Source organism: Rattus norvegicus, chromosome 2 (genome assembly GCF_021556685.1).
Source record: "Rattus norvegicus strain SHRSP/BbbUtx chromosome 2, alternate assembly SHRSP_T2T, whole genome shotgun sequence".
NCBI lineage: Eukaryota > Metazoa > Chordata > Mammalia > Rodentia > Muridae > Rattus > Rattus norvegicus.
The window spans coordinates 33828517-33844656 of record NC_141535.1 but is presented as its reverse complement, the minus strand read 5'-3'; the positions used below and the strand labels follow the sequence as shown (position 1 = coordinate 33844656).

Below are 16140 nucleotides of genomic sequence, written 5' to 3'. Positions count from 1 at the left end.
ACATTTTCAACCTGGCTCCCAGCAAGACATGTTACCCAGGCTTTTCCTTCACTAAATGATCTCATAACTGGGCAGTTGCATGCAGGTGAGGGGCCATCCTGTCGCATCACGATATTCTGCACTCACCGGCAAATGGAAGACACGGGGAAAGAATGTTGCCTTGAAAAGCAACATTAAGCCAGTCGGTCCGTCCACATCTTGGCCTTCTGCTTACTTCCCATGTGACCCGTGACAGACTGTGAAAGGCTGCCAAGGCTGTAAAATGGAGATGAAATTCCTTTCACCAACAGTTTAGGATAATAACTGAGATATTAAAAAAAAAAAAGTACTTGGCACATAGCACATGACCAACAAATCAGCAAATTCTGAGACTGTTGATATTTATGTATGAGACACATTCAAGCATGTTCTTACCACAGAGTATCACTGACAAAAGAAAGAAGTCACCATGAAGCAAAGCTGAAACACCCACACAGGCACACCCCCACTTTGTTTATTCCGATGGTCTGCCTGGTCTGAAGAAATCCAAGCCAAGGTTGTCTCCCATTATCCTGGAGAAAAAAAAAACAGGAGAGCTGGCTGAGTCTGCTGGTCCCTGAACATCTAAGAAATCATTTGCCTTATTGTCTGGGCAGCCAGACTGCAGGACAGAGAATGCCAAGCAAAACGCGAGGGATACTGAGAAATGCCTGGTGTGCCAATGCCAAAATCAAAGGGGAACATTTGAGTCTTATTTTAAAGCCATTGTATAGAAAAAATGGTGACTCTCCAGGAAATGCAGTACTGTGGTAAGCAAACAGTATGATATCACGGAAGACACCCCACTTCCGTCCTCTGATGGACATGAACAGTGTGTATGATAGCAGTTCAACGCTAATGGCTTGCCAGTCACGAGCGCCTCCGCAAAAACACAAATTAGAGGGTATTTATGACGTGTTCGTGTTTTACTGACACCATGGTGACGACAATTTAAAATGGACCGAAGATGGTGGACGGAGAGAGGGTTCTGTGGGTAAGAGTACTGAGTGCTCTTCCAGAGGACCCAAGTTCAATTCCCAGCACCCACACAGAGCTCACAATCGTCTGTAACTTCAGCTTCAGACATTCCAATGCCCATTTCCGGCCTCCACCAGCACCACACATGCATGTGGTGCAGACATACATGCAGCTAAATTGACCTGCACTCGCAAAAAATAACGGTGATAATAGTAACTTAAAAACTTAATGTGACAAATCCACAATACCAAGTTAAACGAAACTAAAATGCTGGCCCGTATGTGTCTGTTCTTCTTACCAGATTTATACTGAAAAGATAATTCATCTATGATACCCCTGGTCCTTGCTTGATTACCAGCCCTCATGACTACTACCAGGGGAAGCTTTTTGCCTACTTGCCTTTACATCTTGCTGGCAAGTTCATCTACCATGTTTGCCAGTTACTGCTGGGACTGCTGCTGCTGTGATTACTGCCTTCCTTAACTGACATCTTTGACCTTCTAACATGGACTAGAAATGAGTGGTAATCCAGGAATCCCCAGGTCTTCGGGGCCAGAATGCGTCTGCTGAGACATCCAGCTATGTGGACATCAGCTAGCAATTCTGAGTCTCACCAGTGTGAAGACCACCCTTGTTGGGTATATCAAGTAAGTCAATTGTATAAGCCAATCTAATAAATCCCCTTTTGATGTGTATTTATCAGTTCTGATCCCCTAGAGAGACCTAGCACTGAGAGTGGGAGTAGAGAATAGGAAACTGTAATGGTTCTCATGGAGATCTCCAGAGTCAATGAAGTGACGTGACATAAAGAAGGAATAAGATGTGGTGTAAAATTCCTACTTCTAGCTCTGCTCCCAAACCCCGTGGGAGAGAGACCTCACCGCCTGATCAGGTGGGCACTCCTGAGGCTGCAGAGCAGAGGAGACCACCAACACTGCCCACCCCTGCCCACATCCCTGGCCCAAGAGGCAACTGTATAAGGCCTCTGGGTTCCCGTAGGGGAGGGCCCAGGAGCGGCAGGATCCCTGCGCCTGAGACACTGCCGGAACCTGAAGGAAACAGACCGGATAAACAGTTCTCTGCACCCAAATCCCGTGGGAGGGAGAGCTAAACCTTCAGAGAGGCAGACACGCCTGGGAAACCAGAAGAGACTGCACTCTGTGCACATCCAGACGCCAGAGGAAAACACCAAACGTCATCTGGAACCCTGGTGCACGGAGGCTCCCGGAAAGAGCGGCGCAGATCTTCCCAGTTGCTGCCGCCGCGGAGAGGACTTAAGCAGTACCCCACGAGCAAACTTGAGCCTTGGAACCACAGGTAGGACCAACTTTTCCCCTGCAAGAAACCTGCCTGGTGAACTCAAGACACAGGCCCACAGGAACAGCTGAAGACCTGTAGAGAGGAAAAACTACACGCCCGAAAGCAGAACACTCTGTCCCCATAACTGGCTGAAAGAAAACAGGAAAACAGGTCTACAGCACTCCTGACACACAGGCTTATAGGACAGTCTAGCCACGGTCAGAAATAGCAGAACAAAGTAACACTAGAGATAATCTGATGGCGAGAGGCAAGCGCAGGAACCCAAGCAACAGAAACCAAGACTACATGGCATCATCGGAGCCCAATTCTCCCACCAAAGCAAACATGGAATATCCAAACACACCAGAAAAGCAAGATCTAGTTTCAAAATCATATTTGATCATGATGCTGGAGGACTTCAAGAAAGACATAAAGAACTCCCTTAGAGAACAAGTAGAAGCCTACAGAGAGGAATCGCAAAAATCCCTGAAAGAATTCCAGGAAAACACAATCAAACAGTTGAAGGAATTAAAAATGGAAATAGAAGCAATCAAGAAAGAACACATGGAAACAACCCTGGACATAGAAAATCAAAAGAAAAGACAAGGAGCTGTAGATACAAGCTTCACCAACAGAATACAAGAGATGGAAGAGAGAATCTCGGGAGCAGAAGATTCCATAGAAATCATTGACTCAACTGTCAAAGATAATGTAAAGCAGAAAAAGCTACTGGTCCAAAACATACAGGAAATCCAGGACTCAATGAGAAGATCAAACCTAAGGATAATAGGTATAGAAGAGAGTGAAGACTCCCAGCTCAAAGGACCAGTAAATATCTTCAACAAAGTCATAGAAGAAAACTTCCCTAACCTAAAAAAAGAGATACCCATAGGCATACAAGAAGCCTACAGAACTCCAAATAGATTGGACCAGAAAAGAAACACCTCCCATCACATAATAGTCAAAACACCAAACGCACAAAATAAAGAAAGAATATTAAAAGCAGTAAGGGAAAAAGGTCAAGTAACATATAAAGGCAGACCTATCAGAATCACACCAGACTTTTCGCCAGAAACTATGAAGGCCAGAAGATCCTGGACAGATGTCATACAGACCCTAAGAGAACACAAATGCCAGCCCAGGTTACTGTATCCTGCAAAACTCTCAATTAACATAGATGGAGAAACCAAGATATTCCATGACAAAACCAAATTTACACAATATCTTTCTACAAATCCAGCACTACAAAGGATAATAAAGGGTAAAGCCCAACATAAGGAGGCAAGCTATACCCTTGAAGAAGCAAGAAACTAATCGTCTTGGCAACAAAACAAAGAGAAGGAAAGCACACAAACATAACCTCACATCCAAATAGGAATATAACAGGAAGCAATAATCACTATTCCTTAATATCTCTCAACATCAATGGCCTCAACTCCCCAATAAAAAGACATAGATTAACAAACTGGATACGCAATGAGGACCCTGCATTCTGCTGCCTACAGGAAACACACCTCAGAGACAAAGACAGACACTACCTCAGAGTGAAAGGCTGGAAAACAACTTTCCAAGCAAATGGTCAGAAGAAGCAAGCTGGAGTAGCCATTCTAATATCAAATAAAATCAATTTTCAATTAAAAGCCATCAAAAAAGATAAGGAAGGACACTTCATATTCATCAAAGGAAAAATCCACCAAGATGAACTATCAATCCTCATCTTCGGTTGGTTTATATACAAGTGTGCAATTTCTAGGCTTGAAAGTAAAATGATGCTATCTGGTGCTGGATAGAGGAGCCTTATTTTTTTTATTATGGCAGCTTGCTATTTTTGTAACATGGTGATTTGGTTGAACACAATAAAGTACAGTAGTAACTGATCTCCCCTTCTTCCTGGATGAGTGAGGAGATGATTAAATGTTGATGTCAGCATCCTTGAGCATATTCAGATGAGCTTCTGCTTCTGTTGAAAAGGATGCTGTGTTTGATTGTGGTCTGAAGCTTTGAAGCACTACTTGGCATCTCCTTCCTTGGAGGTCTCACTGTTTAAACATAACAGATTTGATAGCTTGTTGGTAAGGTGAGGTCCAGCTTGTCTCCACTAGGTCATCTTCATGTGAATCCGGTGGTTATACGGTTTTGTTTTAGGAATATTTCATTTTTTTAATAACGGTTTTAGCTGACATTCATGGAGAGAATGAATCCTTAGAACTGTGCCACTAGTGAAAGGAAATCCTGTCTAGAGTATGTTTCTTTACAAAGCTGTGTCACACCATCCTTTGGGCCCTCTGCTGGAAAAGTAGAATCAAGTCTCAAATAATGCCTTTTAAATTGTATCCTCTAGTATTATAGATGTAGGACAGTACTGTATCATACCTCTGTGGATGTAAAATAGCTTGTACCTGCTTTATGATACGTAGTAGTGACCGTGCTTTATCAGAGCTGTTTTTTTTTTTTTTCCCGGAGCTGGGGACCGAACCCAGGGCCTTGCGCTTCCTAGGCAAGCGCTCTACCACTGAGCTAAATCCCCAACCCCATCAGAGCTGTTTTTAATGATGTTGCTCAGAATGTTTTCTTTCCAGATGATGATTGAGAAGCTAATTAAAAAAAATGGTGCCAGGTACCACAAGAGTAACAGAACTGTGCTGTTTTCTCGGGTTTTGTTTTTTTACTTTTTTTTTTTTAATGGAGTGTGCTGGATGTCTCTACAGTTTTGTTCAGATGACTGCAGAACCTGGAAAAGCTGTTGCTGCTGTTGATGCATAACACACTGCTATTATTGGTCTTTTTATATAAATATAAATATATATACAGATATATAATTTGAATTTTTTGAAACTTTACCTGTGCTGTCAACTTTCGAAAAAAGTATCCCCGTTTACTGTGTTGAGTTGGCACTGTACAGAAATTAACAGCCATATTGGTCTAGAAATGTTGAACTTAAGTTTTTTCCATTTGTACAGGGGTAACACACTGTATTAAATATGTAAGGTCTTATATACGTGGGTTTGATTACAAAAACTAATAAAGTATTCTCTAAATTAAAAAAAAATTCCTACTTCTATTTGAAAAATAAGGGGGAAAGTTGGTCTCTACATTCTAAAATATTCAAACTTTCTTCTACATATCCAGCTTCCATAGGATTTTTCCATTCCATTTCAATATCATCAACGCTGTTAACATCCTTATGAATGGCTAATAAACTTAGCACTCCCATAGTTAATGTCGGCGCTCAATGTCTCCCTCCCTGCTTTCCTCACAGACACTTTCCTTTCTGCCTCTACCACCCCAACATTGTCATTCTCATTCATGGTTGGCCATTTCTTCTATTAGCGCTATGATGTCCTTTTGCCCAGGGAAAAAGGAATGACTTCAAAGACCAGAGCAATGCCAACTTAAGCAAATTTTCTCTTCTCAGCAGATCCACAGACAGGACAGATCAGAGGATGCACCAATAAATGCCTGGGCCTGGGCTGTCAATGCCGGAGCAGCCCTGCCACCCTGATGGCTATGCCTCGTCTCGCCATAGGTGTTTAGTTCTTGTCATTATGAAATTTGTTCTGAAGAGTGACTAGAAAACCTGAGTGAGGGGCCAGAGAAACGCCTCAGATAACACAGTTTGCACCCGGCCAGAAACCTGAGTTCAATCTCTGGGACCCAGAGATTGGTGAAAATAGAGAACCGACTCCCTCAAACTGCCCTCTGACCCACACATGCTCCAGCATGTGCATACATGCATAAAATACAATTTAAAGTAAAATCGAATGGATCAGAGTCACCTAAATTTTTTATTATTAATATTTAAGTTGCTGTATAAAACTACCTTGGTGGCATTTTCTTTGTGTTATGGAGATATCACTTCTCAGAAAACATCAACTTTTTTTTTTAGAATAGGGTCTCTCAGCAGCCTGGACTTCACAAAGTAGCCTAGACTGGCTGGCCAGTGAGTCCCAGAGACCTGCCTGCATCTGCATCCCGGGGGCTGAGTTTACTTTTTGCATTATTTACTTGTTACTTTATTACTTTAGATTCTGGGGATGAAGCTTGGATCTTTGTGCTTACAAACCACACTGTCTGCACTGGGGTATCTTCATGGGTACTCTGCTGATGTTTGTCTCCCTCGCTGACCTCCTCACTGACCTCTCTCAACCCCCCCCCACTGTGGTTTTTGAGGAGTTGGAGTTTTTGTTTGTTGTTGATGAGTGTGTGTCTCTGTGTGTGTTGTGTGTCTGTGCTACGCCGTGCCGTGTGTACGGTTCTACACCTGTCCATATGAGAGTGAGTGACCTGTTGATGCTTCTTTCTCATCACGACCTGGTATGAATGCTGCCATCTTCGTTTTAAAAAGAAGCAATCTGAAGTAACACTGAAATTAAAGAACTTCCCAAAACCACTAATAGGCCAGAACTCAGGGTCAGGTTTGAGGAACTCCTGGTGTGGCGGGTCCCCTCCACAATGCTGCAAATGCCCTCTGCAGGAGGCAGTCGGGAGAGTCAGAGTGTAAGCTGTGAATGGCCAGGATGGAGATGGATACTCCTGCAGAATCTGCTGAGGGGCGATGAAACTCTCTTCACCTGCACATCTGGCTAAGGGGGCTAAGACGGACCAGCTCTCTTCACTGCGCCTCAGCTTTGCAGATTGCAAAACCAAAAGACTGGCATAGCTACCACCTACCACCCCCAGCTTGTTCCTAAGAAGTAGATAAGAAGTCCCAGCTATTATGTAAGATGCAGCTTTCTCTCCAACCTCTTGCTTGCCTGCCTGGTGTGAAAGTCTGCAAACCTCCTGAGAGGCAAGCTCACCTTTTCCCTGGAACCCACCACCAGGATCTCCCTGTTCTCTAATCTCCCACTCTCTGCCCAGCTACCTATCGAGCCCCATCACTGACAGACTGGGGGCTCCAAGCTCCAAAACTGTTCCTAGCACGATGTGTGTATTTTAGAACCTCCGTTTGTTCCTGCGGAGTGACTATCTGACAGCTCAGTTGGACACATTTTTAGGTGTTCTGATTCCGCCCTCAGCCTGTACCTCACAGGCCCCAAAGGCATATGCTGAAATCTTTGCCTGCTGTGCAGTTGGCAGGAGTCACGTCATACCTACTTCTCGAGCTTAGGAGGGCTTCTGTCAAGAGCTCCGTCTTCTCGGAATTAAGAATCTTCTGAAAGCTTCTCCTGGTCCAGCCAATGACAAAACCTTCCAGACAATACACAGATGTCCTGGAGTCAAAGTGAGCTAATAAAAGCTGATTCCTTTTTATTTCCTTTGCTTGGCTTTGCTTGTGGAAGGGACAGCCAGCCTCCCTTTCCCCCTGTCTCTTCTCACGGCTGTTTGTTTATTATTGGACCAGAGCAAGGCCCCCAGAGCTGTGCCCTTGGTCTGAAGTTCTGACTGTAATGGGAACAGTCACCAGGGCATGAAGTGTCACTGTGGTTCTCTAATGATCAAGGACAGCATGCCTGGGAGAGAATGTGCAGCCAGGGTCTCAGGCTGTCACCACGTGCCTTATTCTGCCTCTGTTCTCTGCCCTGCCAATGGCTAATTGATTCTTGAAAATGCTCAGAGGTAGTTTGAGTAGAAAAGACACTTTATATCTGCTTACAACAATCCTCAGAGCCAAAAAAAAAATCTATCCCATGCCCAGATTCCTCAGTTTGACTCTTTCTTCCATTCAATTCCCTATTAGCTAAAAACATCAGTATCCAAGGAAGTGAGTAGAAGAAAATTCCTCTGATAACCTGTCCATGCCAGATGAAGAGCCAGGCACATAACAACAGGCATCAACAGTGAAAATGAGGAATGAGAAGAGGGCAGGAAGGCAGGAAGGCAGGCAGGCAGGCAGGCAGGAAGGCAAGAAGGCAGGCAGGCAGGCAGGAAGGAAGACAGGCAGGAAGGCAGGCAGGCAGGAAGGCAGGAAGGCAGGCAGGAAGGCAGGAAGGCAGACAGGCAGGAAGGCAGGCAGGCAGGAAGGCAGGAAGGCAGGAAGGCAGGAAGGTAGGAAGGCAGGAAGGCAGGAAGGCAGGCAGGCAGGAAGGCAGGAAGGCAGGCAGGCAAGAAGGCAGGCAGGCAGGCAGGCAGGAAGGCAGGAAGGCAGGCAGGCAGGAAGGCAGGAAGGTAGGAAGGCAGGAAGGCAGGAAGGCAGGCAGGAAGGCAGGCAGGAAGGAAGGCAGGAAGGTAGGCAGGCAGGAAGGCAGGAAGGCAGGAAGGTAGGCAGGCAGGAAGGCAGGCAGGCAGGCAGGAAGGAAGGAAGGCAGGAAGGCAGGAAGGAAGGCAGGAAGGCAGGCAGGAAGGCAGGAAGGTAAGAAGGCAGGAAGGCAGGAAGGCAGGAAGGCAGGAAGGCAGGAAGGCAGGAAGGAAGGAAGGAAGGAAGGAAGGAAGGAAGGAAGGAAGGAAGGAAGGAAGCCCTGTAGCCTTGTAGCCACTGACTTAAGAGAATCACCACAACCAAAAGCTAACAACTTTTGAGTGTTCATGGATGATGGTAGCCATGAGAAGCCAGAATCCTACCATGCGGCCTCCTGGAATCTTCATTTAACACTAGTTTAACACATAAACTCTAGTATACTGGCTCGGACCCTCCTGCAATCAGACTACAGTTTTTACACAAGGACTCAGAAATGCGGTCAGACCTCTATAAACCCATTTCCCAAGGAGGACGGAAGAACTGCTGGGGACTTCTTGCTGCCTGAACGGGACTTGACTCTGACCTTTCCATTCCTCTTCTGCCGACGATGCACTTTGCATTTTCAGAACCTGTTTGTGGGGGTTGCTGAAAGAGTTGAGGGAATATTGATAACAGAACAGAGCTTTTATCAAAAGCTGCTTCTTGTAAGTGAATTTGGCACAAGCTTACACTTCTTCCCCTGTGGCTGATTGATCTCAGAATACCTTGGATAAAAGCTGATAAAGTCATTCTTGGGCCTTTTCCCCTGTGGATATTAAACTTTCGGACAGTTAGATGAAGACTAAACTCATTAATTCACTTGGTGCTTACTTAAAACCTGAAGTATACTACACTCACAAAGATGCCTATCAAGAGCTTCCTTGAGGGAAGCCCTTGGTCCTGCTAAGACTGAACCCCCAGTAAACGTGATTGTTGCAGGGAGGGCGGCAATGGGGGTAGGATGGGGAGGGGAACACCCATAAAGAAGGGGAGAGGGAGGGGCTAGGGGGATGTTGGCCCAGAAACCGGGAAAGGGAATAACACTTGAAATGTAAATAAGAAATACTTAAGTATTAAGTATTAAGTAATAAAAAAAGTAATAAAAAAAAAAACAAGGTAATCGAACATTTTCAAAAAAAAAAAAAAGAACTTCCTTGAAGCTTGATACACGCCTTGCAAGTTGGCTTCAAACTCGTAAGCCTCCCGCCTTAGACCCCAGCAACATTACAGGCACACATTACCTCATTCAGCATCTTTATTAGATCATAATTGCATTTATCATCTCTGTCGAAAGTCCGCTCGGTTTAAATTCAGACTGTGTCTTACTCATCCGTTTTAATGCTCATCCTGCATAATCAACCATCCCGTTAGTTTGGAAGACTATGCCATGGTGTGGTATAGGGAGACAGAGATGAGACTCTTTCTCTCACCCTCCTTTGGAGCTCTCAGTTTCATAAAATGGGGACAGCGGAGAGAGTTCTAGAACACAGAGCTATGTTCAACCCAATGACTCCATTCGATCGCTTTAGCCACTCTCATTCCATTGGCTCAGGATGGTACAACCCAGAGCATGATACGCGAACACTATGTTTCTACCTACTACTGACCTCAGTCAGTGCCCAAGGTGGCCAGGCAAGCCCTACTCAGAAACCAGTCAAATAGCAGGGCTGAAAATTTCAGTTTAAAATGTAGACTGTCTCCCCAGCTCCGAAAAAAAGAACAAAAAAAAAATGTAGGCTGTCATGGTTATTGTTCTTTGAAAGGGAAAGGTGTCTCCTGGCCATTGAAACAGGACTCAAGTCTACCCTTCATTGCTCTATGCATTAACTAGTATAATTAATCATTTTTTTAAATCGCATTTGTAAGGTCCTCACTGACTCAGAAAACACTTTATCGCTCACAGAAGAAGTTCCTCGTTTACCTAAAGGAACGTTCAAGGAGATGCAACCTCTGCTCTTGGGGGCTGGCATGTAAGAAAGATGAGTTGCGATAGGTAGAATCACAGTAGAGAAATGGAAAGACAGACTGTTATACAGGTCAATAATTCGAAGCTTAAAATGATTTTCTGGGGATACTACTCGATCGTTGAGTTTCCAGACACCCGGGATGTCTAGGATTACGTATACAGACAGGAACATCCTAAGGTGGGTTGGGTGGTAGTAGTAAGAAAGACTGAGCGTGGCAGCCAGTTAGCCCATTCTTTGTCAGATCACGGTTTGCACGCATGGGCTCCTGGTGGTGGGGATGGCAATGATAAGAAGACTTGACTAGTTCTTGATTAATGAGGATCGGTGCCCATCACAGTCACCATACCAGTTCCAAGCCTGATATTCCAGTGGCTCACCATAGAGCCAATATACGCCCAGCCACAGAAGCAACAAGTGACAACAGTCCATGACCACTCAAAGATGCACTGAAGGCCAAGAAACCAAGGAGGAAGGCCATGGCTCACACCGGCCTTAGATTAGTTAGTCTCTAAGTATATTGAGAGGAGAAGCAACAGAGACTTTGAGGAGGGTGAGATGCCAGGAAGGGGAGGAGCAAAGCCAGAATGAATCACAAGCAGATGGCACAAGTCTCTGGCTTATGAAGCACTGCAAAGAAGAGCAGGAAGTCATTTCTGGGAGAAGGATAGTTATCAGAAAGAAAAAATAAAACAGTTGCAATAAAACCTAACAAAAGCCAAAAAAAGAAGAGAAAATGTTGGGCAGTTTGCTAGATAAATAGTCTGTGAGGCTAATCCACCTCACTGAACTGTTGTAAAAATCAACAAAGAAAGAAAGAAAGAAAGAAAGAAAGAAAGAAAGAAAGAAAGAAAGAAAGAAAGAAAGAAAGAAAGGAAGGAAGGAAGGAAGAAGGAAAGGAAGGAAGAAGGAAAGAAAAAAAGAAAGTCAAAGACACTGCAAATGTAGAAAAACTACCCAATAATAAAAACATTAATAATAAGGGAGGACCTAGGAATGAAACCAATTCAGTCAAGACCAAAGATGTTGGGCAACCAGCATAAGAAATAAAGAAAGTAGATAGGTCTGCTTGGAGGGGGTCCAGGCAAACAAGGACTGAAATACTTTTTGCTCTTAATTTTTTACAAGAAGACAAGTTTACAGGGTATAGGACTATAAATAAATATTGGCCAACAGGCTCTTGCATTTCCCTGGAGGCAGCTCCCTTTGAAATGACTTCCTGGACCAAGGAATAAGGGAGTTGAAGGCTCCTCCCTAGAGCTCATGGTCCAGGACAGGAGGGCCCCCCCCATCTCTAGTGATTTGGGGTTGGGAAAAAACCTTGGAAGGAAGCCAAAGCCATAGTTCATTTCTTTCTTTTATCTCCTGCCTTTGTCAAATGCTGACAGTTACAAACAAGTGTTTTCTTCACACTCTGCTCATTTGGGTTGCTTGTGTGTATGTGACTTGAGAAACGCTTTCTAAATCCCCAAGGTGACAGGATTTCCACGTAATGATAATGATTATTTAATGTCATCATCACAATGGGCTGCCTGGGCAAATGAAATGCTTGCTGGGCTTAAAGCATTCACTCAAGTGAAGTAAATTAACGCTTTCCAGGGTACCAGATTCCCGTCGGGGCCCTAAAGAAGGTAATTCATTACCCAGGCATTCTCCACCAGCAACAGTGCTGTCTACCAGCAAATTCTTCAGCTGCTTAAACTGTCAGGATTCTTGGCCAGCATGAGGAAGTCCAAGAGAGATAAGACTATGCTGAGAAGGCCCAGACTCGGTGGATATTTTTAGTCATCTGAAGAGAGTCCAGGAATGATAAGCACCATCATCATAACCCCTGTGGGAGCAGCCCACCTTCTCCAGGGCTTTCGTCCCGGAAGTCATCTCCCTTGGTCCTCTAATTCCTGAGGTGCACAAAGCAGGTGTTGTCACAGTCAGTATCTAACTATGGTGGCATTGATGGCTGAGATGACTTACATGGAGATAAACCTTAAAGGCAAGGGAGAAAGTACCATGGGAAGGCTGGGAATGGTCCCCAAACCAGTACCTTCAAAAGCACTGAGCTGAGGGGCCGTGGGAGTAACTCAGTGGTAGAGCATATGGTTATGGTTAGAATGTACAATAGGCTTGTGCTCATTTTCTAGCAGAGGGTATAGCGGGACGCTGAAGATCTGGGTCCAGAGTTCATGCAAGCTGGCTATAGACTTTGGCACATGGAGGCAAAAATGTGAAGAGGTTTGAGTGTCTCTTGAGTAGCCTCATTTTAAAATAGTATCTACTATTAGTCATTTTAAAAAACAACAAATATCTCTAAGGCCAACAGCAAGAAAAATAAAGAGTCAGTAAAGTGTTTGCCACAAAAGCATGGATCCGGCTCCCCAGAATCCAAATGGAAAAGCCAGGCCCACTGGAAAAGGCCAGCCTAGTCACACTGTCAACTGACATGCCAACGTGGAAGGTTCCAAAGGTCCCACACCTAGATGAACAGCCACAAATGGCCAATGGCTGCTGGAAGGAGAATCAGTTTCTTCCAGGGACAAGCGCCTGCATGGGTTGGCCCATTCCAAATGGTCAGTCCTGAACACATGTACATACAAGCAGAACTAAAAGAGCAAGAGTGTGAAGGGAGGGAGGGAGGGAGGGAGGGAGGGAGGGAGGGAGGGAGGGAGGGAGGGAGAGAGGTAGTAAGTAGGTAGGTAGGTAGATAGAGAGATAGAGAGATAGAGAAGAGATCATGAATTTGGAGGTAGGCATAAAAGGAGTTGGAAGAGAGGGAGGGGCAGAAATAATGTAGATACAGGCCTCAGATCTGAAATTCTAAAAGAGAGAGATAGGATAGGGAGTGGAAAATAGAAAGTGCTTATAATCCCAGTACTAGGAATACATAAATGGAAGGATTTCAAGGATCAGTGGCTAGTAACTCTAGCCTAATCAGCAAGTCCCAGACCAGTGAGAGAACTTGTCTCAACAAATGAGGCAGATGGCACCAATATCAGAAGTTGACTATTGACCTCCATACACCTGCACATATATGTGCGTGGGCACTTGCACAAACATGAACATACATACATGCACATGTGATGTGTGCACACATACAGGCACATACACAGAGATACCTCAAAAACTAAGTAAATAGTAAAATTAAGGTTTAAAAGTGAGCTGGAGAGATGGTTCTACAGTTAGGAGTATTGACTGCTCTTCTAGAGGGCCCAGGTTATATATAGTCCCAGCACCACACAGCAGCTCACAACTATCTGTAGCTATAGTCCCAAGGGATATGATGTTCTCTCAGGCCTCCGCAGGCACAAGGTACATGTGTGATCCATCAGACATGAAAGCAAAGCACTTATACACATAAGATAAATAAATCATTTAAAAAAATTTTTTAATCTAAAAGGCAAGATTGAAACTAACCTGGATAAAGGCTTTACTATTTATCTGGTACTTTCCTATAAAACATTAACTAACTGAATTGCCACGATTAATCTGTCATTTATCATCAAACCGTTTCCTTTTATAACTGAGAAAACAGATGCAGAGACAAGTTATACTCTTGTCCAAAATCTCATACCTACTGCGTGGTGGGGCTGAGAATCAGGGGTGAGGCGAGAGAGGGTATCAGAAGCCTGGGCGCTCTGACGGGAACAACATGCCACAGACTGAGGGCAAAATGTGTGTAAGGAGCCCAGGGCTCTCTGCGTCCTCCCATCCCAGAGCCTCACTGGATCTTTAAGAGTCTCAGAGCCAGAGTCCTAACTCCTGGTGAAGGAGCTCCTGCAAACACGTGAAGCAACAAGCAAGAGAGCGCCTGTCAGCTAACCACTTTTCACAGAGCAAACCAATTCCCAAAAGAAAAGGATCACCATCAAGTCAGGGAGAACGGCTTTTTCCTGCAGATGCAGGGGGCACGTGCAGCATCCGAAAATGCAAACATCTGGGAGGATCATGGCAACTGGAGAGAAGTTTGAAGAAGGAGCAGGTTCGTGCTGAGGAGAGCAGCGTATAGAAAGAGAAGAGTCACCACAAACGGATTAGGTGGGGAGGCTAGAAGTAAAGGAAGAAACACTTCTTTCCTCGAGCACTTTGTACAATGCACTTCTCTGGATTTCTATACAGCTGACCATGGGGATTTTATAAGGCTAAGGAGAGGGAGGGAGGGTGGGAGGGAGGGTGGGGGGGGAGGGAGGGAGGGAGGGGGGAGGGAAGGAGGGAGGGTGGGAGGGAGGGAGGGAGGGGGGAGGGAGGGAGAGAGAGAGAGAGAGAGAGAGAGAGAGAGAGAGAGAGGGAGGAGACAAGATCAGGAAGGTAAGACAGAATAGCATTTGAGCTTGAAATGAGCGCCTCTTTTACATTAAAAAAAATACTATTAAAAACTTTGCTCATCTTCGTGAATCCTACCTATGCCACAGCAAGGATCTCAACTCTAAGAGGCACACAGAAAACAATTCCACTAACCTTTTTCTTCTCCACAATCTGTAGAGTATGTTTGTTCATCTGGTGAAAGGAAAGTAGACCTTTCTGCTTCCCATGAAAACAAATACTCCCCCTGGAGGGAGAATTATTAAGAACTGGTGACATGCTATGACCACGCCCCTTCATAGCATAGGAGGGTAGCCTCAGTAAAAGGCATGAAGACCTCAACTGGACAGCAGTTCTCAACCTTCCTGCTGCAACCAACCCCTTAGGACAGTTCCTCATGTCGTGATGACCCCCAACTGAAACTTATTTTCATTGCTACTTCATAGCTATAATTTTATGACTGTTATGAATTATAGTATAAATATTTGATATGCAGAATATCTGATACATGACCCCTGTAAAAGAGCCGTTCAACGCCCCCAAAGGGGGTGTAACCATAAAAGGGTCACAACCCACAGGTTGAGAACCAGTGCTCTAAAAGATTTATCCAACACAACCTTGAATTCTCATCTTGACCAAGAATGATTGTGAGCTGCAGCAACGTCATCTGTAGAATTGTTGGCAAATGCACCCTGAAAAGTTCATCTTACAAACATAGAAACGATGCAGAACAGAAGAGTTAGCCAGAGCACTGTAAACTGTCCAATAGGACCGAACACCAACTCTAACTCCACTGTTCCGGAGTTATTCCAGAGTTAACAGTGGGCCTCACTGACAGGCCCGGGGGAAGTTTCTAGAAGTGCTCACAGGATGCCTTAAAAGGTGTTTGAGAGTTCATGGACGGAATATAGATGAGCCTAGGGAACATTATATTAAGAGAAACAAGCCAGACACAAAAAGAAAGATACTATGTAATCTTGTGCATACTGAAGGAAGGAAGGAAGGAAGGAAGGAAGGAAGGAAGGAAGGAAGGAAGGAAGGAAGGAAGGGGGAGAGAGAGAGGGAGGAGGGGAGAAGACAACAAAGAGAAAGAGTCAAGTACATAGAAGCAGAGAGGAGAATGATGATTAGGAGAGGTATCAGAAATGGGAAAGCATAGGACAAAGACAGCAAGTTGTACTTTGTAATATGAACAAGCATGGGGAGCAGAGGAGTCTGTAGTTATGATACTGTATCCTGGAAATGTGTTAACACAGTGTCAACATGGATACTTCTGCTGCAAGACAATAACTATGTGACTGATAGGCTCCTTTGCTTGACTTTGCCATACACACACACACACACACACACACACACACACACACACACACATACATACACACACATATATATATATAATATATATATCTTTAAATATAATATCCTATAGTA

General features: G+C 44.6%; 1 protein-coding gene across 2 annotated transcripts in view; it reads right to left on the bottom strand.

Annotated features, from left to right (window-relative positions):
- LOC102555263 (uncharacterized) overlaps positions 1–14926 on the bottom strand; it is a 125901-nt gene extending 110975 nt beyond the window's left edge. Inside the window, exons 1-4 of one of the 2 annotated variants that reach the window (XM_087639149.1) lie at positions 14866–14926; positions 7393–7485; positions 415–551; positions 127–255 (exon numbers count right to left, since the gene is read on the bottom strand). The gene's annotated coding sequence lies outside the window, so the exon portion shown is untranslated. Of the gene's footprint in view, positions 1–126; positions 256–414; positions 552–7392; positions 7486–14865 lie in introns of those variants that run through there. The other variant, XM_087639151.1, reaches the window with a different exon arrangement.
- Between the last annotated feature and the right edge of the window lie 1214 nt (positions 14927–16140).